This window comes from Patagioenas fasciata, chromosome W (assembly GCF_037038585.1).
Source record: "Patagioenas fasciata isolate bPatFas1 chromosome W, bPatFas1.hap1, whole genome shotgun sequence".
Lineage (NCBI taxonomy): Eukaryota > Metazoa > Chordata > Aves > Columbiformes > Columbidae > Patagioenas > Patagioenas fasciata.
Window position 1 is genome coordinate 53,774,131 of NC_092559.1, and position 14,486 is coordinate 53,788,616.

Genomic DNA, 14,486 nt, shown 5'->3' on the forward strand with positions numbered 1-14,486 from the left:
AAGAATGATAGTGTACATTGCTCAGAAATATTTTTTTTCCCAGAAACTTTGGTGTTTTAGAGTGTATGTATAAAGCATTGAACAGTATTTAAAACACTGAACAGCTTTGATTGTGTTTTTGAAATATAATCAAAGGAAAAAAAGGGGAAAAATAACTTTGGTAAAGTGCCCACTCATTTGACTTTTCTCACAATTCCAAAATCTCCATTGAACTGTTTGTTTAGGGTCAAGACATAGAAAAGTATATTATGTTACTGTATCTTGAATACTTTTTTGACTGACAAAATAAAACCTTTTGTTTCAGACTTCTTGAAGAAGTCATGGAACACTGGACTTAGGGAGGGGGAAACCCCTTGAAATGGAACTGTGTTAAAAAAACAGGACATAAAAATATTATTTAGATGTATATGCTGAATCCAAATTTATATTAAACTAAAATAAATATAATCCTTGCATATGTAATACAGATACTTTTTACTAGAACTTTTGATATGGATTTTGATGTTTTTTACATTGACACTAAATATTGAAGTTTAATTTCTTACTAATTTTGATTTATTCTAAAAAAGTGCACAGAAGAGTCTTCTAACAAATAGCCAAAAATTTGATTCTTGGTGATAAATACAATAGTTCCTTAAGCTTCTAAAATTGTTGGATACAGTTACACAGTATGGAAATTTACGAGTGACAATCATTGCCTTTTGTGTACTCTTTGCTGCTTGTCAGGTGTCGGGAGTTTAGTCTGGCATTTCTCTCCAAGGGATGAAAGAGACAGAGGTCTTCAAATGACAAATTGCCAACAGCATTTACAAGATCTCACAGGAATAACTGTTCCTGTGTCCTACTCATAGCAATCTGTCTGTCAGTCATGATCTTTATAACTGATTTGTAGGGTTACATTCTTTACTCCTGAAACTGATCCTATTGAAAATAATGGCAAAACTCTCACTAATTTCAGTGAAAACAGACTTAGCCTCAATACTGTATAGACCAGTACAGCTGCACCAGATACATAGAATATTTATACTCTGTTCAATTTTACTGTCAATATGTGACCCATAAAATCAAGAACTCAAGCAAGCTCCTATTAGGCTCTCATTTGAGTCTCTATGCAGTGAAAATTCATTTCCTGAAAATGCTTATTTTATGCCTCATTCTCCTCTCTCTTCTCTCCCTGTTACAGTGCCCAGGCTTTGCAAACCATGTTTCAGTTAATGACTCCTAAGCAAATGTATGAGCACTTCAAGGGGTATGAATATGTTTCGCATATCAACTGGAGTGAGGATAAGGCAGCACCAATTCTGGAAGCCTGGCAGTGGATGTATGTTGAGGTAAAATTGAAAATAACCTAGATATCTTGCTACAAAGTTTTACTAAGATCTACTGCCGTTAGTTGTGGCTTTTAATAGTATTTTCTCAAGGAAGATGCTTAAACTAGAATTGAGTGTTGTCTTCTGGTTTTAAAGTTATCCTTGTGCTGTAACAGACTATTTTAAAAGGCTGATTTCTTCTTTTTTTAATTAAGAAGCTGCTTGCTTATTCACATATGAGAAGCCATGAAGGTTTTTCTATTTGCTGGACCTCGGATTAAAGGCAAAACTCATACAAAAGCAAGTCAATGGCAGAGTTACGGAAAGAAGAAACCTCTTTTACGTTTCAGGAGTTAAATGTTTTGAATGAGCTATAAATGCAGTGGTCTTTCCTGAAGGATGCAAATTATTGTTTGATAATCAGTAGCTTGCAGGAAATAATTACCAAAAATATTTATTTCATGTAGCATCAGTGAAATCTCTTGTATAGGGTGTGTGCTTTAACAGTAACGTTAAGGCAAAAGTAGTTGATTTCAGATATGTTCTGTAGAAGATGATAATGGGCTTTTTTTTTTAGCCACACTAAGTTTTATTTTTCTTTCCATAGGTTGTTCATCAAAGTGTTGCACAAAACTCTACTCAGAAGGTGCTTTCCTATACTACATCTACCCTGGATAACATTCTGAAGTCATTTTCTGATGTCAGTGTTATCAGAGTAGCTAGTGGCTACTTATTAATGGTAAGAAAATAAATTATATTTATGTAATTGATTCCAGTAGGGAAGCAGGGCTCAAATGGCTGCCTTGTTGTTACCAGTCAACAGTCCAGAATATTTTCAGAATACTTAAAATAAAAATTGCATTTTGTAAACATTTGCCTCAGGGTTGTCACCTGTTCCTCTATGTAACATCTCTGATGTATCTGTTCTGTTTAAAAACACTTGTAAGCTTTGTATGTTGTTGGGGGGGAGATGATAACCGATAGAGAAGGATCCATTCCAATCCAATCCCTGCTCTGCTTTCAGCTTGCCTATGCCTGTTTAACAATGCTGCGGTGGGACTGCCAAATCTCAGGGTGCTGTGGAGCTGGCAGGAGTCTTGGTTGCTCTCTCAGTGGCTGCAGGACTGGGTCTGTGCTCATTGTTTGGAATTTCCTTTAATGCTGCCACAACTCAGGTATTAATGAGCCACAAGTCTGCTTCTAAATTACAAGAACCTTGTTAGTAAATGAACACATCTGAATCAATCTTTGAGGAAAAACAAAAGCTGAGAAAGTATTTTGATTTTTAGATTTTTACTTGTGTCTTTCTCCTATCTAGTAGCTTTTGCTGTGAGAAATTAAGAGAACATGCTGCCAAATTGTTTTAAAGAAAAAGACAGATATCCTGCAGTTTGTTTAATTAGGTAGATTCTAGAATATTTGTTTGTATCCCAATATGAGTGCAGGCATCCAGTTGTACATAAGAAGCTGCAAGTTTTGTCCTTACATCTGAGTATATCAGGATGTTCATCTCCTGGAAATATTTTTAAAATAATTTGAAATATTATCTGATATTCTTTGCCTATCAAAAACTTGAATTACTTTTAGTGAGGTTTTGTACCTGTAAATGGTATATTGCAAGTTCCTCATCAGTCTTTCAGAATAAAAGTTAATAGCTGTATTGCATCCTATTGATTTTCATTTTAACCTTGGATTTGTGTTCAGAGTGTAGTGTAAAGGTTATTTTGATTAGCCATTTAATGACTAGCTACATGGTAGATCATAAGAATAATAAAAAAATGCTCTTGTTTTTTTGCTTGTTTTGTTTCTCCCCTAAGGTTTTGCCTTTTCTTGCTCTCGAAGTTGCTGTAGATGATACCTTGCGAAACAGGGCAGAATAAGAGAGTTCCATTTGAGGTAATGACAAAATGGGGAGTTGAGGGAAAATAAAATAATAAAATAAAAAGCCTCATATAGGAAAATATATTATACCTACAATTAGTTAGTAATGATTTTTTAAAAAAGCTTTTGTTGTAGAGATCTTTGTCCTAGGGCCTGGTTTTCTTTCCTTTTATTTATAATTAACCACAGCATTCAAATTATTCACATTATGAAATCTAAGATCTCCCTTTTATGATCTTTTCCTTTTATTAACCTTTTTATTCTCAGTCCAAAGTTTCATATCCAAAGTACAAATCATTTAAAAGCAATATATATTTGCTAGTTTTGTTTTGCACAAGCAATGTCTTCCATGTGCTCTTTCCAGCTGGTTCAGTATGCAGGCACTACAAACTTATTGTGCTATAACGTCCATATGCTTCAAAATAACCTACTGTGTTGGGAAAGGGTCCTGTGTTTGATTCTCTCTGTTTTTTTGTGTGGTTCCTGGGGTTTCTGTTTCTTTTTCTTACATGCTGCTTCAAGACATGCATGTACAGTGTTAATGCATGCTTATTTTGTCTGAAAAACATCAAGAACACCAAGTGACTGCACTGATACAAAATACATCCTAATTAATAAATGATGTATTTGATATAATGTCAGTATCCATTTAGTTTTGACTTTTGAAGCCAGTGTCAGCTTTGATAATGTTTGCTACCCTCAAAAAATATAAGCCCTTCATATGTCATCTGCTTTTCTCCTGGACAGTGTACTTAGAATATTGTTTACTCTTACATATTCTCAAATGCACACTTGTATTCAGAATTTCCTTGTAATAGTTTTCACTGTTACCATATTTTATCTGTAGGATGACCCCTTCAGGACATCACCTTATTCACTTGACTTGTACAATATGTCATTTGTTTTGCAGGACAGAATAGGTGAATGTTTGAAGCAAACAGGAGCAACTGTAGCCCTTACATCAATCAGCAATGTTACTGCTTTCTTTATGGCTGCCTTAATCCCTATTCCTGCTTTACGATCTTTTTCACTCCAAGTAAGTTTTTATGTTGTTTTGTTAGCTCTTGTAGATGGTGTCATCATGGAAAGCGAATGATAAGAACTGTCAGTGGCAGTGTTAAAGTTCATGTTCAGTGCTTCTGCAGTTCACGGAACCAATATGTGATCACTGTTTACCATAGTTCTTGATGATGACCAACTTCTTTCTCCCCTTGATTCTGTTCCTTCCATTTATCATGCCTTGAGTCTCTCACATCCTGTTGGTGGGTGAAAGAATATCCTGCCCCATCCCAACTAGGTTGAGTGCAAAAACCAAGAAATATGCAACTAAGCAGAAATAAGTCTCCAGCAAGATTTGAATTCTTATGGCAGTCTGTACCAGTAGACTGTACTCTAGTTTGCACCATCACATTCCTAAGTAGGAATTTAATCCTTTCATTGAGATTTGTCCAATTTGCTGCTATTATAAACCATAACCGAAGTGCAGTGACAGCAGCAAGAATGCATTTACCATATTAATTATTACTGCAGCAATTTCTACTGACTTGTTCCCAAAGTAATTTTAGCAAAATGTTGGAGAAAAATTCATTGAGAATTTTCTGTTCTGTTCTGAGAGAAAATGTGAATATTCTGTGCTGAAGCACGTATCACTTTCTCTTTTTTTTGTGATAATATACCTTCAGATGAAATATTAATGATGCTGAAGAAAGCTTCTTTTGAAAGCAAGGGCTCTGAAGAAAGTTCTGGGAAGTTCTTTGACACGTTTTTAACACACAAACAATTTATAGCATTGGCTGACTTTGGTGCAGAGCAGTCAAGCTACTTTTTCAGTAGTCATTTTTCTTTTGTTATAGCCTGGCTCTCCAATCATTTTTCATTCTCCTTGAGCCCCTGACCTACCCAGAGGAAGCAAGGGCTGCATTTTTTCTTAATACCTGAGGCAATTATTACTGTTTTCAGCAATTTAAGCATGCCTGCATTAAGATATTAAATGATAAAGTGTTCATGACTGCAGCTACATGACCAACATCAGTAACTTGTTTACCATTTTCTTCTGTCAAGGTTTAAGGCAAGGCGGCAATAAGCCGTGGCAGACGCTCCCTGTTATCCCCTCACTTCCCACCACCCCTTTCCTTTAGATCAGAAAGATGATTGTAAAGATAAGAGGAAAGGAAGAGAGACTTAGACTTCAAGTTGGAGAGCTTTAAAGGGTTTTACTAATGCTACTAATAAATAGAGAATATATATACAAAATATACAAAACCAATCTTGAGTGCTCAATGTGGAGTTGGCGTCACTCCAGCAGCAGCGGAGCGCAGTGTGCAGAGCTGGCGTGGCTCCAGCAGGTGCAGCTCAGGCCCCTGGAAGTCATGGGTGGGACTTCACAGCAAACCGGAACCTGGTTGCAGGGATGCAGGGCCTGAGGCCTGTAGATCACAGGCAGACAGACAAGGTCCTCTCTGGATGCTGGCCATGGTCGAAGAGAGCTTGACCCTCGTGATCACCCTCTTATATAGGGGGTATGACGATTATGGGATGGAATACTCATTTGATCCTCAACTGGTCAGTTCTAGTCATCTGTCCCATCCACCCCTCCTCAAACATGCCCCTCTCACAATGGAACGTGGGAAAACTTATCAGTCTTTCTTAGCTACCATAGTAATAAATCTAAACACAAGCTTCTTCAGGATTCCGTTGGTCTTCTTATCAGCACCAAGTACAGCATCCTAGGAAAAATATGTAGGCTAAAACTCAGAAAAGTACAGCCACCTAGAAGAACTTAGCTGAAAGGAAAAATCACTAAAAGAGAACTGGTCTTGTTTTTAACAAAACCAGGACATCTTCTCAATAGGCAATTTGGTAGTCAATAACAGAGGAAGTAAAGGAGAATAAAGGCACTGATTTGCTGCATAGTTGAGCAGATATCTGTACCATCTTAGACTAGAGCTTTAGTCCTGAATATTTAGCAGTATTTAGTTCTGCTGACTTGCCAAAACCTAGATCTCTCTTCTTACAGGGGATATGACAGTGAATTGTTTTATATTATGGCAAAGACCAGTTTGAGTGAGTGACATTGAGTGTGTAACATTTCTTTTGGAAGAAAGTGATTTATGTCATCTAAATCTCAGGGTACTTAGCCCACTGAACTGGAAGACAGAGACAGGGAGCAGAATTAAGCCTTCATAATCTAAGAGGAAATGGTTAACGACCTGCTGCACCACTTAAACATGCACAAGTCTATGGAGCTAGATGGGATCCACCCAAGGGTGCTAAAGGAGCTGGTAGAAGTGCTCAACAAGCCATTTTTAATCATTTATCAGCAGTCCTGGCTAACCTGGGAGGTCCCAGTTGACTGGAAGTTGGCTAATGTGATGCCCACCTACAAGAAGGGCCAGAAGGAGGATCTGGGGAACTAGAGGCCTGTCACTCTGACCTTGGTGCCGGGGAAGGTTATGGAGCAGATCGTCTTGAGTGCCATCACACGGCATGTACAGGACAACCAGGTGATGAGGCCCAGTCAACATGGGTTTGTGAAAGGCAGGTCCTGCTTGACTAACCTGATCTCCTATGACAAGGTGACCCACTTAGTGGATGAGGGAAAGGCTGTGGATGTTGTTTGCCTAGACTTTAGTAAAGCTTTTGACAGTTTCCCACAGCATTCTCTTAGAGAAACTGTCTGCTCATGGCGTGGACAGGCATACTGTTTGCTGGGTAAAAAACTGGCTGAATGACTGGACCCAAAGAGTTGTGGTGAACTGAGTTCAATCCAGTTGGTGACTGGTCAGAAGTGGTGTTCCCAGTGCTCAGTATTGGGGTCAGTTCTCTTTAATATCTTTATCAGTGATTTAGATGAGGAGATCAAGTGCACCCTCAGTAAGTTTGCAGACAACACCAAGTTGGGTGGAAGTACTGATATGCTTGAGGGTAGAAAGGTTCTACAGAGGAATCTGGACAGTCTGGACCGATGGGCTGAGGCCAACTATTAATATATGAGGCTAAGTGTCATGTCCCTGCACTTGGGTCATAACAACTCCATGCAACATGACAGGCTTGGGGAAGAGTGGCTGGGAAGCTGCCCAGTGGAAAAGGACCTGGAGGTATTGATCAACAACTGGCTGAATATCAGCCATCAGTGTGCCCAGGTGGCCAAGGCAACCAATAGCATCCTGGCTTGTGTCAGAAATAATGTGGCCAACAGGACTAGGGAAGTGATCATCCCCTTGTATTCAGCACTGGTTAGACAACTTGAATACTTTGTTCAGTTTTGAGCCCCTCACTACAAGAAGGATATTAAGGTACTGGAGCATGTCCAAACAAGAGCAACAAAGCTGATGAAGGGTCTAGAGAACAAGTCTTATGAGGAGCAGCTGAGGGAACTGGGGTTGCTTAGCCTGGAGAAAAGGAGTCTGAAGAGAGATCTTACCACTCTACAACTACCTAAAAGAAGGTTGTAGCAAGGTCGGTGTCAGTCTCTTCTCCCAAGTAACGTGATAGAACAAGAGGAAATGGCCTCAACTGCCCAGGGAAGTGGTTTAGTCACCATCCCTGGAGGTATTTAAAAGACATGTGGATGTGGTGCTTAGGGACATGGTTTAGTGGTAGACTTCATAGTGTTAAGTTAATGGTTGGAATCGATGATCTTAAGGGTCTTTTCCTATCTAAATAATTCTTGAGTCTATTATTCTTTGATTCTGTTCTGTAATCTGTGGCTCAAACTCAAACATCTAACTGTCCTGGTTTTGTTAAAAAACAAGTTTCTCTTTTAGTGAATTTGTCTGTCAGCTAAAGCCTTCATATTAGCTGCATTTTCCTGGAGAACCAGATACATATTTTGGTAAACCTAGCAATGGAATGCAAAATTATTGATAAGCATGGATGGACATCTTGCGAGAGGGGCAACGAGAAACAGGTGACCAAGAAACTGACCAACTGTATATAACATTCCATTCATGTGAATACTTCATATAAAAGTGGGAGATCACGAGGATCTCGTCCCTTTTCCTTCCCTTTTTCCTTCCCTTCTGCTTATGGCCGACATTAGGTGAGGACCTTGCTAGTCGTCCCTGCGAACTGAGGCCTAGTGAGAGATTGAATCCAGCTCCGGTTGGCTACAGAGTCCAATCCAGGACTTTGGGTGCTGACTGCGCAGTTTCTGAGACTTTCAAGATTGGTTTTGTAGAGGGAGGGGGAAAAGGGGGAAGTTGGGGGGAGAGGAGGTTAACAATACATCTGCCAGGGTTTGATTGTCACCCCGCAATCTTAACCCTTGACAGATAATTGGCGCCCAACGTGGGGCCAGAGAAAGGGGTAAATTTTGAGATTTTTGGCTTTTTTACTGCTCTGACGTACCTTTCAATTTTCTTGGCACGGTGCCAACTCTTAGAGTTGTGATACTCGCGTGTCTGTTTGCTTCGGATATTATTTAGTGGTGTTAAGGTAAAGTGAATTACATTGACTTAAAGATGTTATGGCATAAGTTGTATCAGTTATTTTCTACATTGTGCTCGCTGATTCCTTATCTGTGTTGGTGTTTCTTTCTGAATCGAAGTATTCATTATATAACAACAAGAAACTGGACAGGGGTCATGATGATATTGTGTGGTTGGCACTGGTTTATTTCATTATACTGCAGCCGCTAATGAATTTCTACTCGCTTCTACTTTACCTTGAAAAAATTCCAGGAGAGATTAAAGAGCAGAATGGCTCTATATTTGCTAATTGGTCAAGCGAATCTTTAGAAAGGCTGACTAACCATACTTTCATTTTTTCGCTAGGACAGTTTGCAGATGTTTTAGAGAACTTTGAATATCCTTGGAGCTTTGATAGAACTGTGATGGTGTTATCTGGTTTGCTGAATGTGTGTCAGTTTGTGTTACTGTTAAGAGAAATGAGGTTCAATAGGACGTTTGCGTCTCTTTTTAGTCCTGAGATCTGCGGTGCGTCTTCGGAAGCTTTAGCAAAAAGCACTCCTAGCCGCTCGAGAAAAGGCAAAACAGCCAAAGCTGCCACTGCAGCCACTGCCCCCCCAATCGCGGCTTCACAGTCTGAAGCTACAGCTCCTCCGCAGAGCTCCTCTGCCAAGGTCGCTGCAGATAACGTTACTTCTCCAGCCTCAAAGGCTAACAAGGCAGCCCCCCCTTCTTCACACACTGCTCACTGTTGCTGCTGTAACCACAGCAATCACTGTGACAGTCATTCAGACTCTGAAAATTAATCAAATGATGGTGAACCCATATCAGCATCAGTTGCTGGTTGTAAGAAAGTCACTAGAAAGACTACATGTGCAGCAGATGATGGCACAGGGCCAACATCAACCCAAGGGGCATCATCAGGACAGGGAGGAGATGAAGTGACCACCACTCGGTCCTTTTCTCCAGGTGAGCTTGTTAGTAACAGAATCAATTTTACAAGATGTTCCCTTCTGGAACAGGTGCAAAACTGATCTATGCAATGCAAAACTGATTTATCCTTTGCATATTGTGTTTTACCTAATAAGGGATTTGAGTATATTCTTATCTTATCAACCTAGCATTTATCTTAGCCCAAATATGCCTAGTATGAGAAGAAATATACACAGTATCTCTGGAAATTAAACTAGTCAGCAGTTATGCAATTATAGAGTAGTGCGCATGTGCAGTACCCAAAGGTGAAAGGACAGAAGCGATGAAGACTACTTACTTCATCCTGAAGACCCCCTGAAAGACCACCAGGGGACACTGCGCATGATCAAAGTAATTCCAAGGTGTTGCAATCGATGTTGCAATAAATGTTGAGTAACTATTACATATTCTAATGATTCTAAATGAATATATGAATATGTATGTGAATGGACTGTATAAATATTGTGCAACTTAAACTGACCGCTGAAGCCAGCTTTGGGTGCGAACCCCTGGTTTCCCAGCGCTGAAATAAAGCACCGCATATAACTACGCCCGTGGTTATGTGTCCTGATTGCTAACAAGCTGAGAGACCTGCGAAAAGACTTTAGTCATCGTGAAGGCGAGAATATTTTAACCTGGCTGCTCCGATGCTGGGACAATGGGGCAGAAACAATCGAATTGGAAGGTGGTGAAGCCAGGCAGCTGGGATCTCTGTCAAAAGATTCCACCATTGATAGGGCAATTTCAAGAGAGTCTAATGCCACTACTCTCTGGACCCGACTCCTGGCAGCTATGAAAGTAAGATTTCCCTACAAGGAAGATTGTATATCCAAGTTAGGGAAATGGAATACTATGGAGAGAGGTATCCAGTTCCTGAGAGAACTAGCTGTGCGAGAGATCATCTATTTTGGATCAGACAACCAAGAGGGGACAGACCCAGATAGAATCAATTGTACACGACCTCTGTGGCACAGATTTGTACAAATTGCACCACCTGCATATGCTAAGTCATTGGCAGGAGTGGTCTGGTCAGTTGGAGGTATACAAGAAATTAATGAAGTGATTGAGCAGCTCCGGAACTTTGAGGACAGCCTTGCTGGTTCTCTACGGGCTTGTGTCTCTGCTGTGGAGAAACTGTGTGAAAAATCTGATGACCGTTCTGAAAAGCTGTTACAAGAAATCAAAGAGCTCAGCGAAGACTCGTACCATTCACGACCTGTACGAACCTATGTTTCAGCTATTAGGAGAAGGTGTTTCCAATCTCGAGAGAGACGACAGAGGCAGCCCACAAAAAGAGGTTCACTGTGGTTCTTCCTACATGAGCAGGGAGAAAACATGAATAAGTGGCATGGAAGGCCTACCTCAGAACTTGAAGAACGAGTATGTGAGATAAACGGAAAAACTCCTAGGAAGGTGGCTGCTCCAGTTTACAAAAGGAGCAGAAGAGATTCTGATGCTCTTGAAGGAACCTCTAATTCACACCCAGAGACTGTGCAAAACAGGAATTAGAGGTGCCCTGCCTCCAACCAGGTGGAGGAAAGGGATAACAGAGTTTATTGGACTGTACAAATACGATGACCTGGTACAACACACCCCCAGCAGTACAAAGCTTTAGTGGACACTGGTGCTCAGTGCACAATAATTCCTTCTAATTATAAAGGAATGCAATCCATCAATATTGTTGGAGCGACTGGGGGATCCCAGGAGCTGACTGTTGTAGAGGCTGAAATGAGCCTAACTGGAAAAAACTGGCAAAAGCATCCCATTGTGACTGGTCCAGATGCTCCGTGCATCCTTGGTATAGACTACCTCAGGAGAGGGTATTTTAAGGACCCAAAAGGGTATAGGTGGGCATTTGGTATAGCAGCTGTGGACACTGAGAAAATTGAACAGCTGTCTGATTTGCCTGGTCTTTCAGATGACCCTTCTGTTGTAGGACTGCTGATGGTTGATGATCAGCAGGTGCCAATTGCTACCACGACGGTGCATCGCCGGCAATATCGCACCAATCGAGACTCTTTGATTCCTATCCAGAAGTTGATCCATCAATTGGAAAGCCAGGGTGTGATCAGTAAGACTCGCTCACCTTTTAACAGCCCAATCTGGCCAGTGCGTAAGTCTAGTGACGAGTGGAGACTAACTGTAGAATATCGTGACCTGAATGAAGTTACACCACCACTGAGTGCTGCTGTGCCTGACATGCTAGAACTGCAATTTGAACTGGAGTCAAAGGCAGCCAAGTGGTATGCTACAATTGACATTGCTAATGCATTTTTCTCTATTCCTGTAGCAGCAGAGTGCAGGCCACAGTTTGCTTTCACCTGGAGGGGCATCCAGTACACATGGAATCGCTTGCCCCAGGGGTGGAAACACAGTCCTACCATCTGCCATGGACTGATCCAGACCACGCTGGAGCAAGGTAAAGCTCCAGAACACTTGCAATATATTGATGACATCATCGTATGGGGTGACACAGTGAAAGAAGTCTTCGAGAAAGGTGAGAGAATAATTCAGATTCTTTTGGATGCTGGTTTTGCCAGAAAATGAAGCAAGGTCAAGGGACCTGCACGAGAGATCCAGTTTTTAGGAATAAAATGGCAAGATGGCCGTCGTCAGATCCCAATGGATGTGATCAACAAAATTGCAGTAATGTCTCCACCTACTAATAAAAAGGAGACACAGACTTTCTTGGGCTTTGTAGGTTTTTGGAGAATGCATATTCCTGACTACAGCCACATTGTGAGCCCTCTCTATCAAGTGACTCGTAAAAAGAACCAATTTGAGTGGGGCCCTGAACAACGACAAGCCTTTGAACAAATTAAGCGTGAGATAACTCATGCGGTGGCCCTCGGACCAGTTCAGACAGGACTAGATGTTAAAAATGTGCTCTACACCGCAGCCGGAGATAATGGACTTACCTGGAGCCTCTGGCAGAAAGCACCAGGAGAAACCCGAGGTCGACCCTTAGGTTTTTGGAGTCAAGGATACAAAGGATCTGAGGCCAACTGTACTCCAACTGAAAAGGAGATACTAGCAGCATATGAAGGAGTTCGAGCTGCTTCAGAAGTGATTGGTACCGAAGCACAGCTCCTCCTAGCACCTCAACTGCCGGTGCTGAGCTGGATGTTCAAAGGGACGGTTCCCTCTCCACATCATGCAACCGAAGTTACATGGAGTAAATGGATTGCACTGATCACACAACGAGCTCGAATTGGAAGTCCCAATCGCCCAGGGATCTTAGAAGTTATTACAGACTGGCCAGAAAGCAAAGACTTTGGGATGTCTCCAGATGAGGAGGAAGTAACATGTGCTGAAGAAGCACCACCATATAATACGCTTTCAGAGACTGATAAGCAGTATGCACTCTTCACAGATGGATCCTGTCGTCTTGTAGGAAAACATCGAAGGTGGAAAGCTGCTGTGTGGAGTCCCACACGACAAGTTACAGAAGCCACTGAAGGACAAGGTGGATCTAGTCAGTTTGCAGAAGTGAAAGCCATCCAGCTGGCTTTGGACATTGCTGAACGAGAGAAGTGGCCAATACTTTATCTCTATACTGACTCATGGATGGTAGCAAATGCCTTGTGGGGGTGGCTACAGCAGTGGAAGAAAAGTAACTGGCAGCGCAGAGGTAAACCCATTTGGGCTGCCACACTGTGGCAAGACATTGCTGGTCGGCTAGACAGCCTGCCTGTGAAAGTTCGTCATGTAGATGCTCGTATACCTAAAAGTCGAGCCACTGAGGAACATCTAAACAACCAACAAGCAGATCAAGCTGCTAAGATCAAAGTGGCTGAGGTGGACTTGGACTGGCAACATAAAGGTGAACTTTTCCTAGCTCGGTGGGCCCATGATGCTTCAGGGCATCAAGGTAGAGATGCAACATATAAATGGGCTCGCCATCAAGGGGTGGATTTAACTATGGACACTATTTCACAGGTTATTCATGAATGTGAAACTTGCACCGAAATCAAACAAGCAAAACGGTTAAAACCTGTATGGTATGGGGGGTGATGGTGAAAGTATAAGTATGGAGAAGCTTGGCAGATTGATTATATTAAACTTCCACTAACACATCAAGGTAAGCATTATGTACTTACAATGGTGGAAGCAACCACCGGATGGTTAGAAACATATGCCGTACCTCATGCTACAGCCCGAAATACTATCTTGGGCCTTGAAAAGCAAGTCCTTTGGCGGCACGGTACGCCAGAAAGAATTGAATCAGACAATGGTACTCATTTCAAAAACAGTATTATAGACAATTGGGCCAAAGAACATGGTATTGAGTGTGTCTATCATATTCCATATCATGCACCAGCCTCTGGAAAAATTGAAAGGTACAATGGTTTGTTAAAAACTACACTAAAGGCACTTGGTGGTGGAATCTTTAAAAACTGGGATTCACATTTAGCAAAAGCCACTTGGTTGGTCAACACCAGGGGATCAACCAATCGAGCCGGGCCTGCCCAATTAGAAATTCTACGGACTGTAGAAGGAGATAAAGTCCCCGTAGTACACATGAAAAATATGTTAGGAAAGGCAGTCTGGGTTACTCCTGCCTCAGGCAAAGGCAAGCTCATTTGTGGGATTGTTTTTGCCCAGGGACCTGGCAGCACCTGGTGGGTGATGCTTAAGGATGGAGAAGTTCGGTGTGTACCTCAAGGGGATTTCATTTTAGGTGAAAATATGCAATACTGAACTGCCTTATGTGAATTGCCGCACTAACAGTGTTTAATAAGTGTCTTTCAGATCAAGACAATGGTGATGAAGCTAGAACTAGCTTCTTCGAGTGGCGCCTGACAACTTCTTTGAAGTTGATGTCTTTAACCCACAAAGAGTGGTCATGAGATGCACTTGTACCATTTTTCCTGCCCTGGGAGTCTGTTGTGACAAAATGAACTTAATGAACTTT

The 14,486-nt window shown here is 41.3% G+C and overlaps 1 pseudogene; it reads left to right on the plus strand.

Moving 5' to 3' along the window:
* LOC136115729 (protein patched homolog 1-like) overlaps window positions 1–14,486 on the plus strand; it is a 69,133-nt pseudogene that overhangs the window by 3,045 nt on the left and 51,602 nt on the right.